The sequence below is a fragment of the Ochlerotatus camptorhynchus genome, unplaced genomic scaffold (genome assembly GCF_037179485.1).
Source record: "Ochlerotatus camptorhynchus isolate MF236.1 unplaced genomic scaffold, CSIRO-AGI_Acam_v1.1 ptg000330l, whole genome shotgun sequence".
In the NCBI taxonomy this organism is placed as follows: Eukaryota; Metazoa; Arthropoda; class Insecta; order Diptera; family Culicidae; genus Ochlerotatus; species Ochlerotatus camptorhynchus.
Window position 1 is genome coordinate 5,272,269 of NW_027040818.1, and position 13,578 is coordinate 5,285,846.

The following is a 13,578-nucleotide window of genomic DNA, read 5'->3' on the forward strand; positions in this document are numbered from 1 at the left end:
CATGTGATATACGCTGTCTTGCAATGAGCACTCATACATCTAGTTTTCACTGAAAATCCTATGTATGAGTGCTCATTGCAAGACAGTCTATATTACGTGATATAGGCTGTAATGTGAACGGGGTATAATACCAAGGGGTAAGACAACTGTACTCAGAGTTAATTTATTTGCAGTGAGTAAATTTGAGTTACTCATATTTACTCAAAAACAAACAAAGCTGAAATGAGTCTTTGCAACCTTGGTTCAAACAATCCCCGTCTGACAGAATGTTTTGATTTCAAGATTTAGTTTTCATTCATTAAAAGATCCAAGTTTGATGGCTCTTGTCCAGGCCAGGGGATGTTTAGGTCTCTTTTCCTTTCTAGGATGGATGGCTAAAGTGTAATGTCTTTGAAGTTTTTGGTCATGTGGTGGTGTTAGTGTTTCTATATCCCAGCCATTTCTGATTACCTGGGAATCTTTAAATAGCTGAAGACTCTTCCCGGGAATCGGGAAATATTTTCGGCAGTTATTTATTAAAACTTGAACTTCGTCAGGATTTCCTCCGGAAGATTTTTCCGACTATTTCTGGAAGTTAATTCCAACTTCCCCTTGAAGATTTCGATCAGCTTCTTCGGATGGATTCTTATGATTTCTCTGGGAGGTTTCGTCTGACTTTGCACGAAAGTTTCTTCCAACATCTCCTGGAAGTTTTTTTTTTAAACTTGCCCTGAAAGAATCTTCCACCTTCCCCGCAAATTTCGTCCATTGTTCAACGGAAGTTTCATCATCTTTTCTTTCTAACAGTATCAGATAACAATCAGAAGTCCTACCGCTAGAAGTGGAAACTATTTCCCATTTCATCCGGACTTCCCACGGAAAACTTTTCTGAATTATTCTGAAAGTTTCATCCGGCTGCCTAAATTTGCATGGAAGTCTCTTCTATCTTCGCCCGGGAATTTCTCAAAGATTGTGTCAGAAGCATCTACCGGTTTCATTTGAAAGATTCTTCGCCAGAAAGCTTTCCTGACTTCGCACTAAAAATTCGTCAAACTTTCTAAGGAAATTTCAATCAATGTTCCCCAAAATTTGTGTGGTCATTTTAAATATAACATATGTTTAAGATGGTTTTCGTACAAAAAAAAAAACTGCTTCTCGGGAAGTCAAACTAGTTTTCTGAGAATCGGGAAATGATACTTACCTTACCTTACCAATCAGGCTAAGGCCTTGTTGTCCTCTGCTGTCCGAAGAAGTCGTCTCCACTCTACTCGATCCATGGCCACAGTTCGCCAGCCTCGTAGTCTGCGAAGGGTCCGCAGGTCACCTTCTACTTGGTCGATCCACCTTGCCCGCTGCGCGCCTCTTCTTCTTGTTCCTGTTGGGTCGCTTTCTAGAACCATTTTCACTGGGTCGTCGTGCGGCATTCTTACGACGTGCCCAGCCCACCGTAGGCGCCCAATTTTTGCAATGTGGACGATGGATGGTTCTCCCAGCAGCTGGTGCAATTCGTGGTTCATTCGCCTCCTCCACGTTCCGTCATCCATCTGCACTCCACCGTAGATGGTACGCAACACCTTCCGTTCGAAAATACCAAGGGCGCGTTGGTCCTCCACGAGCATAGTCCAGGTCTCGTGGCCGTAAAGGACCACCGGTCTAATCAGCGTCTTGTAGACAGTCAACTTCGTGCGGCGGCGAATTTTATTCGACCGGAGCGTCCTCCGGAGTCCAAAGTAGGCACGATTCCCTGCCATAATGCGTCTTTGAATTTCTCTGCTGGTATCATTTTCGGCGGTCACCAGTGAGCCCAAATACACGAACTCATCGACCACCTCGATTTCGTCACCGTCAATCTGAACTCGGGGTGGGAGGCTAACATTGTCTTCCCTAGAACCTCTTGCTTTCATATATTTTGTCTTTGATGCGTTGATGGCAAGTCCAATCCGTCTAGCTTCAGCCTTCAGTCTGATGTACGTTTCCGCCATCATCTCAAAGTTCCGTGCCATAATGTCAATGTCATCGGCGAAACCAAGGAGCTGGATGGACTTCCTGAATATCGTGCCACTCGTGTCTATCCCAGCTCTTCTGATCACACCTTCTAACGCGATGTTGAACAGCAGACACGAAAGTCCATCACCCTGCCGTAACCCCCTTCGAGATTCAAAGGGACTCGAGAGTGTCCCCGATACTCGAACAACGCACGTCACTCGATCCATCGTCGCCTTGACCAATCGCGTCAGTTTATCCGGAAATCCGTACTCGTGCATAATCTGCCATAGCTGATCTCGATCGATTGTGTCGTATGCGGATTTGAAATCGATGAACAAATGATGTGTGGGCACGTTGTATTCGCGGCATTTCTGCAGAACCTGCCGAATCGCGAAAATTTGGTCCGTGGTAGCGCGGGCACCCATGAATCCCGCCTGGTATTGCCCCACGAACTCTCTTGCATATGGTGACAGACGGCGGCATAGAATTTGGGAGAGTACCTTGTAGGCGGCGCTCAGCAGTGTGATCGCGCGGTAGTTGCAGCAATCCAACTTGTCGCCCTTTTTGTAGATTGGGCATACGACACCTTCCATCCACTCCTCCGGTAATATCTCCTCCTCCCAAATCTTGGCAATTACCCAGTGCAGCGCTCTAGCCAGTGCTTCACCACCGTATTTCAATAGCTCACTTGGTAGTTGATCTACACCAGTTGCTTTGTTGTTCTTCAGCCGACCGATCTCCTCCTCAACTTCTTGAAGATCAGGGGCCGGTAGCCTGTCGTCTTCTGCGCGTGCTCCAAGGTCTGTTGCCGTACCACCTTCGTTTTCTGCTGCTTCACCGTTGAGGTGCTCGTCATAGTACTGCTTCCACCTCTCAATCACCTCACACTCGTTCGTGAGAAGGTTACCGTCCAAGTCCTTGCACATATCGGCTTGCGGCACGTAGCCTTTGCGCGAACTATTTAGCTTCTCGTAGAACTTCCGTGTGTCGTTTACGCGGTACAGATTTTCCATCGCCTCGCGATCTCGATCTTCCTGCTGACGCTTCTTCCTTCGGAAAACCGAGTTTTGTCTGTTCCGCGCTTGTCTGTATCGCTCCACATTCAATCTCGTGCGGTGTTGCAGCATTCTCGCCCGTGCTGCATTCTTCTCCTCTACTAACAGTTTGCATTCGCCGTCAAACCAGTCATTTCTTCGGTCCGGGATTGCAGTACCTAGTGCCGCTACAGCAGTACTACCTATGGCTGAACGGATGTCCCTCCAGCCATCTTCAAGAGAAGCTGCGCCAAGCTGCTCTTCCGTGGGTAGTGCAACTTCCAGCTGCTGCGCGTAGTCCTGGGCAACTCCGGTGTCCCGTAGTTGCTCAATGTTGGGTCGTGGCGTTCGACTTCGACGTGTGTTATGCACCGTCGAGAGTTTTGAGCGCATGCATACTGCAACTAGGTAGTGGTCCGAATCTATGTTCGCACTGCGGTACGTGCGGACGTTGATAATGTCGGAGAAGAATTTCCCGTCGATTAGAACGTGATCGATTTGGTTTTCTGTGTGTTGGTCAGGTGATCTCCAGGTGGCTTTGTAGATATCCTTGCGGGGGAAAAAGGTACTTCGAACTACCATACCCCGGGAGGCTGCAAAGTTCACGCATCGTTGGCCGTTGTCGTTCGATACGGCATGCAGGCTGTTTGGCCCGATTGCCGGTCTATACATTGCCTCCCGTCCTACCTGAGCGTTCATGTCGCCGATGACGATTTTGACGTCCCGTTGCGAACAGCCGTCGTACACCTGCTCCAGCTGCGCATAGAACGCTTCTTTCTCGTCGTCGGGTCTCCCTTCGTGTGGGCAGTGCACGTTGATGATGCTGTAGTTGAAGAAACGGCCCTTAATCCTCAACTTGCACATCCTCGCGTTGATCGGCTGCCAACCAATCACGCGTTGGCGCATCTTACCCAGCACTACAAAGCCGGTTCCCAGCTCGTTGGTGGTGCCACAGCTCTGGTAGAAAGTAGCCGCTCGATGCCCGCTTTTCCATACCTTTTGTCCCGTCCAGCAAAGTTCCTGCAGTGCTACGACTTCGAAGTTGCGTGGTTGAAGTTCGTCATAGATTAACCTATCGCAACCCGGGAAGCCGAGCGATTTGCAGTTCCATGTTCCGAGTTTCCAATCGTAGTCCTTATTTCGTCGCGTAGGTCTGTGCCGATTGTTCCGATCCGTATTTCTTTCTTCGGTATTTGCAACTTTGTTTTTTCCAGGGCGGCTTGTTGGGCCTGCCCCAATCCCCTGTCTCGCCGGGGGACCATCGTGCACAGCTCTGTTTAGAGTCCCACGCTGGCACTAGGACGGTGATCAGCCGCTCCTAACATGGAGAACAGACGCCGTTTTGAGCCGCACCTCCATGGTGAGCAGACGCTCAGGTTTGGTGAAGCATTTCCTCTATCACCGTACTATGGTTACCGCGCCAGTGTTCGCGTCGCACCTCTTCACTTTGCTATTGCCGGACTGGCAACATTGCCCAGGCTACGCCAACCAGCTGTGTCCATGTTTCAGCTGGTAGTCTTTTGTTATCATATGACTCGAGGAGGCGTGAAGTAGGAACTTGTGAGGACCAGGGCTAGGTATTCCGCTCCTTCCAGGTTGTCAACTCACCATTTTGTAGCCCAAATGATAATTCTGGTAAATTGGTAAATTGCCCGGGCAGGAAACACTAGATGGTGTGATTTCAAAACTAAGGAAGTAAGAATTTGGCCAAATGTTTTCAGAAGATGAATTTATCTCATGAAAATTAATACTCAATGTCACAAAACCGTTCAAAGAGGTTTCATATTTTGTTGCAATGTTAAAGTTAGGGTCAACTCTCTCCAGAAGCGTTCGTTGTTTTTCCTGAGACTGCCATAAATCCCCTTTGCGATTGACTCGAACCCTCCTAAAGATTGAACAAAATCCAGCAGTAAAGCAAGACAGCTCTGACTGTTCCGTAAGGTCACCATAAAAATCTTCCATCGATTTTGAGGGGGCAGCTTGTAGTTCCTTTCATACACGTGCAATTGCCCTTTCATTGCTGAAAGATCTTCCCAGTAAATGCGGTGCAAGCGCACCGTTGCTGCTTTGCTTTGCTTGACAGTATCGGTTGCTATGTGTATTTTATGTTGAGCAACGCGAGTTACTCAGAGTTACTCAAAATTAACTCAGGTTTTACTCATGATCAAAAGCTGTCTTGCCCCAAGCTCTGAACCATTTCGTGGATTATTTTAACTTTTGGTTAAAATTTGACTCATGGAAAGGAAATTCCACTAACTCCTCATTTTATCTGTCAAACTTTCATAGCGAATCAAAACAAACATAGTGTAGTACTAGAATTTTGACTAGATTGGGGTACGTTAATCGATTTGCTTGGGACCAATAGGCTAGTCAAGTAGTGAGCCAATTTCAAATCGATAGTTTCATATTGATTGTTGTTTTTTTTTAATTCTTTAGAGATTTTTAGCCATAGGCTAGTTCATCTCTATATTGATTGTTGTTTGTACATAAATTATCTTGCAACCCTTGCTAGAAGCTAGCATTACATGACTTTTACTTTTGATTTATGTGCACAATAATAATTGAGTGCATAGCAATATTTTGCAGATTTCTAGGTGCCATTATTTAACCAACTAAGATTAATTAATCAGCAGAGTTAGGATATTGTTTTTGATTAGAAAAACTTGTTCAATTTGAGAAGCACACGAAACATAAAGGGGGTTGAATTTTTGTTCGATTTAATGTAGTAAGAATAATAAATCCTAAAATCTAATGGGAATGTTCGATTGGCTAAGATTATGACAATTCATTTTGCTCAAAACAGTAGAGAACTCCGCCTATCTTTCGCTCTGAGTATTTCTAGTATTTATTACGTTCAGACACCGGTGTAAACTAACGATTTTAAATTGGCTCACACTGGACTAGCCTGTCGATCCCAAGTACTTCGATGAACCAACATCGAAATACTAGTACTACACTATCTACCATTTTACGAGTGCTGATGGCCGCCACAATCTAGCTGAGTTTCTGGTAGGGAATATATGATTTGAAGTTTGGCTTGTGTTGTTTGACCTGTAAACGGTCAAATTTGATGTTTTGTTGATAACTTGAGCACATAACCGTTTCTTGTTGTGTTTGTCGTATTAGATGCTAGATAAAAGCTTCTTTTATCGATATGTGTGCTGAAAATACTCAAATATGGCCGTGGGGATATAAAGAGAAAGTCAACGAAGAGAATCTGTCAATGTTAATTAGGACCTCATGCATAGTTCAGCTTGAATTTTTCTCATCAAAAATATATGGAAACACCAGCCAGATCACTGCAAACCCGATACAGAAACCAAAATATTTCACCTGGATGATGATTCCAAGCCCCTGTGGTGGATAAATTATTCAGGAAAATGAAAATATTGTCCTCTTCCTATGCTTCACGGTGAAAATGTTAACCCTCATCACTCATTTGAGGGTTCTCCTATTCACCGTCAGAGGGTGAAACAATCGCTTAGTTTCTATTGGATTCGCCTATCAGTACTCGTGCGCATAGAATGTGTTGGAAGTAAGTAGTGAAAGCCCCTGGATACGCGCATATATCATGTGAGTCTCTATAGTGGCTCCCAAGATCGAGAATGACAGCTGCCGTATGAGTGTGTATGAGTGCGTGAGAGTGAGAGACTGACGAAGCATAAATTGCTGATGTGTGTACAATTTATGTTTGTTGACTAGTCCATTGTAACTTGTAAATAAAGACGCACGTAGAACGTAGTCCGCGGTTATTTTTCTTTGGTATCACGCGACTCCCGAGACGGGTGTTTATTGTCCGGTAGTTCGGTTTGGATAAACCTGTGTACATCTGCTTGCGCTGGGATTCCCACAGGTTATGGGCCCAGATCCGTGAAGAAAGTAATAGTGGAAAAGTGTTCTCCGGTGGAGGAGACATTTTGTGTGGATTGCGTTGCGTTTGTGTTTTGTTTACGAGAAGATTTCCCCCGGCGGGTGTATGTGCTGTTGTCCGCAGCTGAACGTTTTTGTCGGGTGAAATTGTGCTGTTGGCAGTGGAGTATCGGCCAAGTGTGTAGCACGGAACGGAATACGAAACGGAAAAAGTTTTGTTCGAGGAGGAGAAATTTTGTTTTTCTCTCCTGTACGGGCTGAAGTGCAAACTTATTGTTTGCTGGTCCGGTCTCTAAAAGTGCGATTGTTTGAACTGAAGAAGTACGCTTCGTTCGGAAAAAGCTTATAGTGGAATAAGAAAGAACACTTTGTGGAAAGTATCGAATTGTGAACATTGTTCGCTCGATTGTGAAGCTGTTTTCTTTGTTTCGTGGAAAATGGCCGAGACGAAGATAACATTAGACCGGTTGAACGATTTTAATTGGGCAACTTGGAAGTTCCGGATGGAGTTGTTGCTGCTCAAAGAAAATCTGTGGACAACGGTGATTGACGCGAAGCCGGAGGTGGTTACAGCAGCTTGGACGAGGAACAACGAAAAGGCTCGAGCGACGATCGGTTTGGCGCTAGAAGATGGTCAGCTGTGCCATGTTATGGGAGCTGCTAGTGCAAAGGAGATGTGGGACAAGCTCAAAGGCTACCACGAGCGAGGGTCTCTGTCGAACAAGATCCATGTACTGCGGAGATTGTGCTCGATGCGGCTGAAAGAAGATGGCAGTATGTCGGAGCATCTAGTCCAAGCGTCAGAGTTGGTTCACCGACTAGCCAGCATGGGAGAGCCGTTGAAGGAACATCTTGTTGTGGCGATTTTGTTGTCAAGTTTGCCGGAGACGTACAACCCGCTCGTTACTGCTCTTGAAGGCCGTCCAGAAGAAGACCTGAAGCTGGAGTACGTGAAAGGTAAGCTTCTAGATGAGTGGCGGAGAAGATGCGAGAACAAAGTGCATGAAAAGGCCAGTGAAATGGCGATGAAAACCACAATGCGATCGGAAGAACGGAGAAGTTTTGTACGGGTTTGTTACCATTGCAAGCAAGAAGGGCACTTGCGGCGAAATTGTCCTGTGTTGATGGCGGAGAGGCAGCAGAACCAAGCGAAGTCGATGGTGGTTAAGCAATCGGATGCCGGTAGCATTGGCAGTAGTCGAGGAGTGTGCTTCACGACGACGACTGCAAGTGATGTGTCGATTGACGGTCGTTGGATCATCGACACTGGCTGTACGAAGCACATGGCTGGTTCGACGGCGAGCTTCGACAGCATGACGTTTTGCGAAGAGAAGGTGTCGTTGGCGGACGGGAGAAATGTAACTTCCAGAGGAACCGGACATGGAAGGATCGTTGGAGTCGGCTTGGAAGGCGAGTCCGTTGACATGCAACTGAAGGGATTGCTGTATGTGCCTGGATTGTCCGGAAGTGTGCTGTCAGTGAGCCAAATCACAAGCAATGGCTATGATGTGCTGTTTGGTGTGAAGGATTGCAGAATCCAGAAAGGCAAAAAGGTTGTTGCTATAGGTGACCGGATCGGAGGGCTGTACTACCTAAGGCAGCCGGTAGTGACGTAAAGCAGGAGGAGTGCTACGGAACAGGAGGAGTGTTGTAAGTAGATGCAGTAGTGGGCTTCACTAAGGAGGAGTGTTGGAAGTAAGTAGTGAAAGCCCCTGGATACGCGCATCTATCATGTGAGTCTCTATAGTGGCTCCCAAGATCGAGAATGACAGCTGCCGTATGAGTGTGTATGAGTGCGTGAGAGTGAGAGACTGACGAAGCATAAATTGCTGATGTGTGTACAATTTATGTTTGTTGACTAGTCCATTGTAACTTGTAAATAAAGACGCACGTAGAACGTAGTCCGCGGTTATTTTTCTTTGGTATCACGCGACTCCCGAGACGGGTGTTTATTGTCCGGTAGTTCGGTTTGGATAAACCTGTGTACATCTGCTTGCGCTGGGATTCCCACAGAATGGACCCGAGAATGGACCCAAACAATAACCTAAATATTCGAACTTTTCCACAAATGGTTTGGATGATACCCCAAACACGTCGTTAAGGAAAATAACCATAACAAATTTATTAGGGTATAGAGATTTCTGTCGTTTATCGTACGCACACTACTCACGTATACGAATACGCAAAATAAAAACAAATCACTGACATAATCACACTTTAGCAACTTCTATGTATAGAGAAAGTTGCCGGAGAGAATCTGTCAACGTTACTTAGGATCTAACCACGGACCTCGCCTCGAACCTAACAGGAAGAGGAGACAACTGGCTTCTATTTCATTATGGGCGACGCAGTCGACTGTCAAAATACAAGAGATTAGATTCCCTGTTGTAAAACTTCTAGCGTTTCTATACGTTCAACTGACCAATCAGACGCTGATTCGCGTTTGACAGAAAGTTGGTTAAAAAAAAGTCCCCCTATTAGGTCATATGAATAAAAGCGTTTACTTTACTTTTCCCGTAAGAAAAGCACGGGAAAGTAAAGTAAACTCTTTTTATTCAAACGGTCCATTGTCTCCTCTAGGCTAAGAAGCCTACACTCAAAAATATTACAAAACGAATATATATTAAATTTTATGCATTTTATGGTTTTTCAAAATTTATACATTGGTTCGATAAAAAATTTTCGTCAAAATTATACTAAGTCCGAATATTGTGCATTTACTCTCTTTCTGGATACGGTCGGTTAAAGTATTCGTTATTCAAGTAGTCACTAGAGTAGTCGCTGTCAACCGAATTGTCAAAAACCTAAACATCAAAAAACAAAATCATTCAGCTTTCGATTAAAAACAAGTTTATGTTGCAAAATATACGGTGATTTCAAATGTTCAAAATTTGCGTCCAATCAATCAGTCATGAACATTTCGATTTTGGAAAATGTTCGGCATAAAAGAGCCAGTAGCAACACTAAATATCATTGCCTTAACGATTACTACGTGCTTGGAATAAAACGGTTACATCTCGCCGTAATCTATGGTAAATCCAAAACGACCATCAGTTCCTGGATATCGGAATACGAGCGCAACGGAAACTTTGGAAAGAGACCTCGACACGTAACTTTCCCGATATTTAACCATGCAAAGCGAAAATGGATATTGAATCTGTATGAACGATGTCCCATATTGCACCTAGACGAAGCACAACAAATGTTCACCTCTCATTTCGGCGTGTCGATTAGTGTCGATTCCTCGATATGTAAGATCCTGCACGCACATGGAATGTCCTGGAAGGTGCTGGAGCGCAGAGCTATTCAAATCCGTGAAACTGAAATCATTAAGTTTAGCAGAGAACTGTCTTGTGTTCAATGGTTTTATCCACAACTCGTTTTCTTGGATGAAGTATCGTTTGACAATCGCGATTTGTGGCGAACTAGAGGGTATGGAATGGTTGGTCAGAAGGTTGTTTATAAAGGAGAATTTCGGCGCCGACCAAGAGTTTCTACAATTAATATGGACCAACAGGTCTGTGCCATAAAAAAGGGAGTTTCTACATTCCCCCCTATTCTGCGAGTCACGTGACTCTCTCTCACCGGTGAGGTAACAATAGTCACCTCGTGTGACGTGACTCTCCATTTGATTTGCATGGAGAGTCACCTCACACGAGGTGACAATTGTCACCTCACCGGTGAGAGAGAGTCACGTGACTCGCAGAATAAGGGGGATTGTCTTGGGGATTGTGTTTTTTGGGATATCGTAGAATACTTGAGTAATATGAAACCGATGGCACATTTACAAGACAAAAGTTTTTCGATGCGTGCAGAAAGATGGCTCTGATGAACGGGAACGTTAGATCATACCCTGGTCAGTACTCTGTCTGGATTATGGACGGTGCAAGCATACATTGCGATAAGCATATCATACAATATTTACGTTCCCTGGGAATTATTCCAATTTTTCTTCCCCCTTATTGTCCATGCTGCAACCCCATTGAAATAGTGTTTGGATTAATTAAGCGATATGTAAGGCGTCACTACAGGGAAAACAAAAACATTCAATTGTCTTTAGTTATCGGGGCTGCTCTCACAAAATTCACCAACTATGATTGTACGAATCTGTTTAGAAAGTGCGGTTTTCTTCCATTCAACCCTTCTGTAAGCAGATCATGAGGAGTACATAATGGCCAAAGTTCAGATCAAAATGAAATAATTTGAATGAAATATATTGTTGATACTGATATTATTGGTTTTTTATTCATTGAACACTGCATACATATTACGTAAGCCAAAAAGTCTTATTATTGATGGTCAACGTCAACCATATCACCGACTGAAGAAGCTAATTTCTTACTGAATTCCGATTCCTCTGGTGGCATTGAACTTTGCATTGCATTGAGAAGTGAGAGAGAAGTGTCAACTTTAGCCTTCAACTGATGGGCTAGCATTTGAACATTATTCACCTCTTTTGCGAGCACATCGACAACATCACACAGCCGGTTAACATCTGATGACATACTGTCGCATACGCTGAATGCAATTTGATTTCCTCGACGAGTGACTTGCAGTTGGCTTCCTTCTGAAATGGGTGGTGCCCGGAACAGATGTAGATATTCATCTGGTGGAGCTTCATTGACTAGTTTCGAATGTTGATCTCCTGGTTGTGAAAGGATGAAATTCGCTCACTTTTCCCAGGACGAATACAATGCTGTGTAATGGCATTGTACCTCTTTCAGGTTGCTGATGCAAGCAAACAGCTCTTCCGTTGTGGGGGCACCAGCACGATCTTTTTTACCCGGTCGTAGTAAGTTTTTGTCCACCAATCCCCAAATGGTGTTCGATGTAACTGACGTCGAATACTTGTAGATATGAATTTGAATGCGTTTTCCTCGCCAGCTGGTCAAAATCTTCGAGCCTTCACGCAAATCATCTATCGAATACAGCTTCTTGGTTTTTTGATGACGGAGTACAACAAATTTGTTGATATCGATAAAATTCGGCTTCTCATTTGTGGACCAATACACAGATTTTTCTTTCTGTGTATGATCTACCACCACTTCACGAGAAACATGAGAGCAGCTTTCCTGCCATAAGCATTGGAACAGTTCCTCAATGGTGTTTCCAACAACGTTCTTCGAGTATACTGGATCGACCAATCGTTGTGTTTTGAAACATCTCACGTAAAACACACCAACAAAATGAAAAGCGTACTTCTTGAATTCCTTCGCTGAAAGATTCACTGCTACATTGAATTCCATAGCTGTGCTTTTCAGGGACAACGACTGCTCGGAAAAACTGGATCCAGCACCATCTTGCAGTGTTGCTTCGGGGTTTTAAACCGAAGGTTCTTCGAAACGGGGATGACGTTCCGACAGAAGATCCGATGCACTATCTAGATGTAAAAATTCCACGTTGCAGTAGTTCTCCTCTTCCTGCTCGTCTCCAGAGTTTGGGCTGTCAGATTTATCAATTCTAAACATTAAAAAATTCATGCAATCAGATTAGTATAAACTGAGACTTACTAAAAAGAGTATTTACCTTCTAAATCCGGTCGAAGTTGCTGTTCAATGTTTATTTATTTTCGTTTGGTTCCGCCAAGCAGTACACACAGTGTTGAAGTTTATTATTGTTTTTTATTTACTTTTAGCACGCGGGGGGTAGCCATATGCGCAAGCAGAAGAAGGATGATGAAAACAAGTTTTATTTTTTTGTAAATAATGTGAATATTATATTTAAAATATTTTCAACCATAGTTTACGTAGTGTAAAAATATATTGAAAATTCTATTTATTTGAAGGAGCTGAAAAGAAGAAATAATCCATAAATTTGAAAACTCTGTTTATCGTTCACATATCCCTCGTAATTAAACGATTATTTGGCAGCCCTACAGGAGTAACCGATAAAATCCAGCTTTCGAGTAAATACACAATAACGGAGTGGAATTCGATCAGTGTTTACTAAATTGACAGGAAAAATAACATTTGGATTCTCTTCGCAGCTTCGTGCTTGTGAAGAGCTTTGTTCCAGCGGATTTCAACTGCGCCTGTGATCTGCTGGGCAGCTAGACTGCGTGAGCTCGTGAGCACGAGTTCATCTTAATAAACATCGAAATGGTAAGTATTTTTTAAATAATATTCATAAAAAATAAAATAATTAAAAAACCTTCCTGAGAAATTTTTTATTTCTATTTGAAAACAATAATATTTACCATAAATAAAATAAAGAAGCGAAAAAAACATTCTCTCGATTAAACCGTATCTATACATTGTAAGTATATTTCGATTTTATACTATGGCACGCATAAACCATTTTTATACTAAGTTTGCATTCTCTCCTAGATTCTCTCCATTTATACCGACCTTTGCGTCGGTACGGAGAGTTGCGATTTAGCGCTCTTAGATTTAGCGTAATACCCCGGACAGACTATGGCTTATATTATGTAATATAGGCTAGCTTGCAATGAGCACTCATACATCTAGTTTTCACTGGAAATCCTATATATGAGTGCTCATTGCAAGCCAGCCTATATTACATGATATAAGCCATAGTCTCCCGCATAAACGCGAACCATAAATTGACCTTACCTAAAATGGTTAAAAATTGTTTATAATCCCTGCTAAACTTTAACTGAAATGGTTATGGAACTTTACATGAACGTTTAATGATAAAGTTTCAACCTTATGTATTATGGTTTTTTGGAACTGGACCTTACAAATAATGG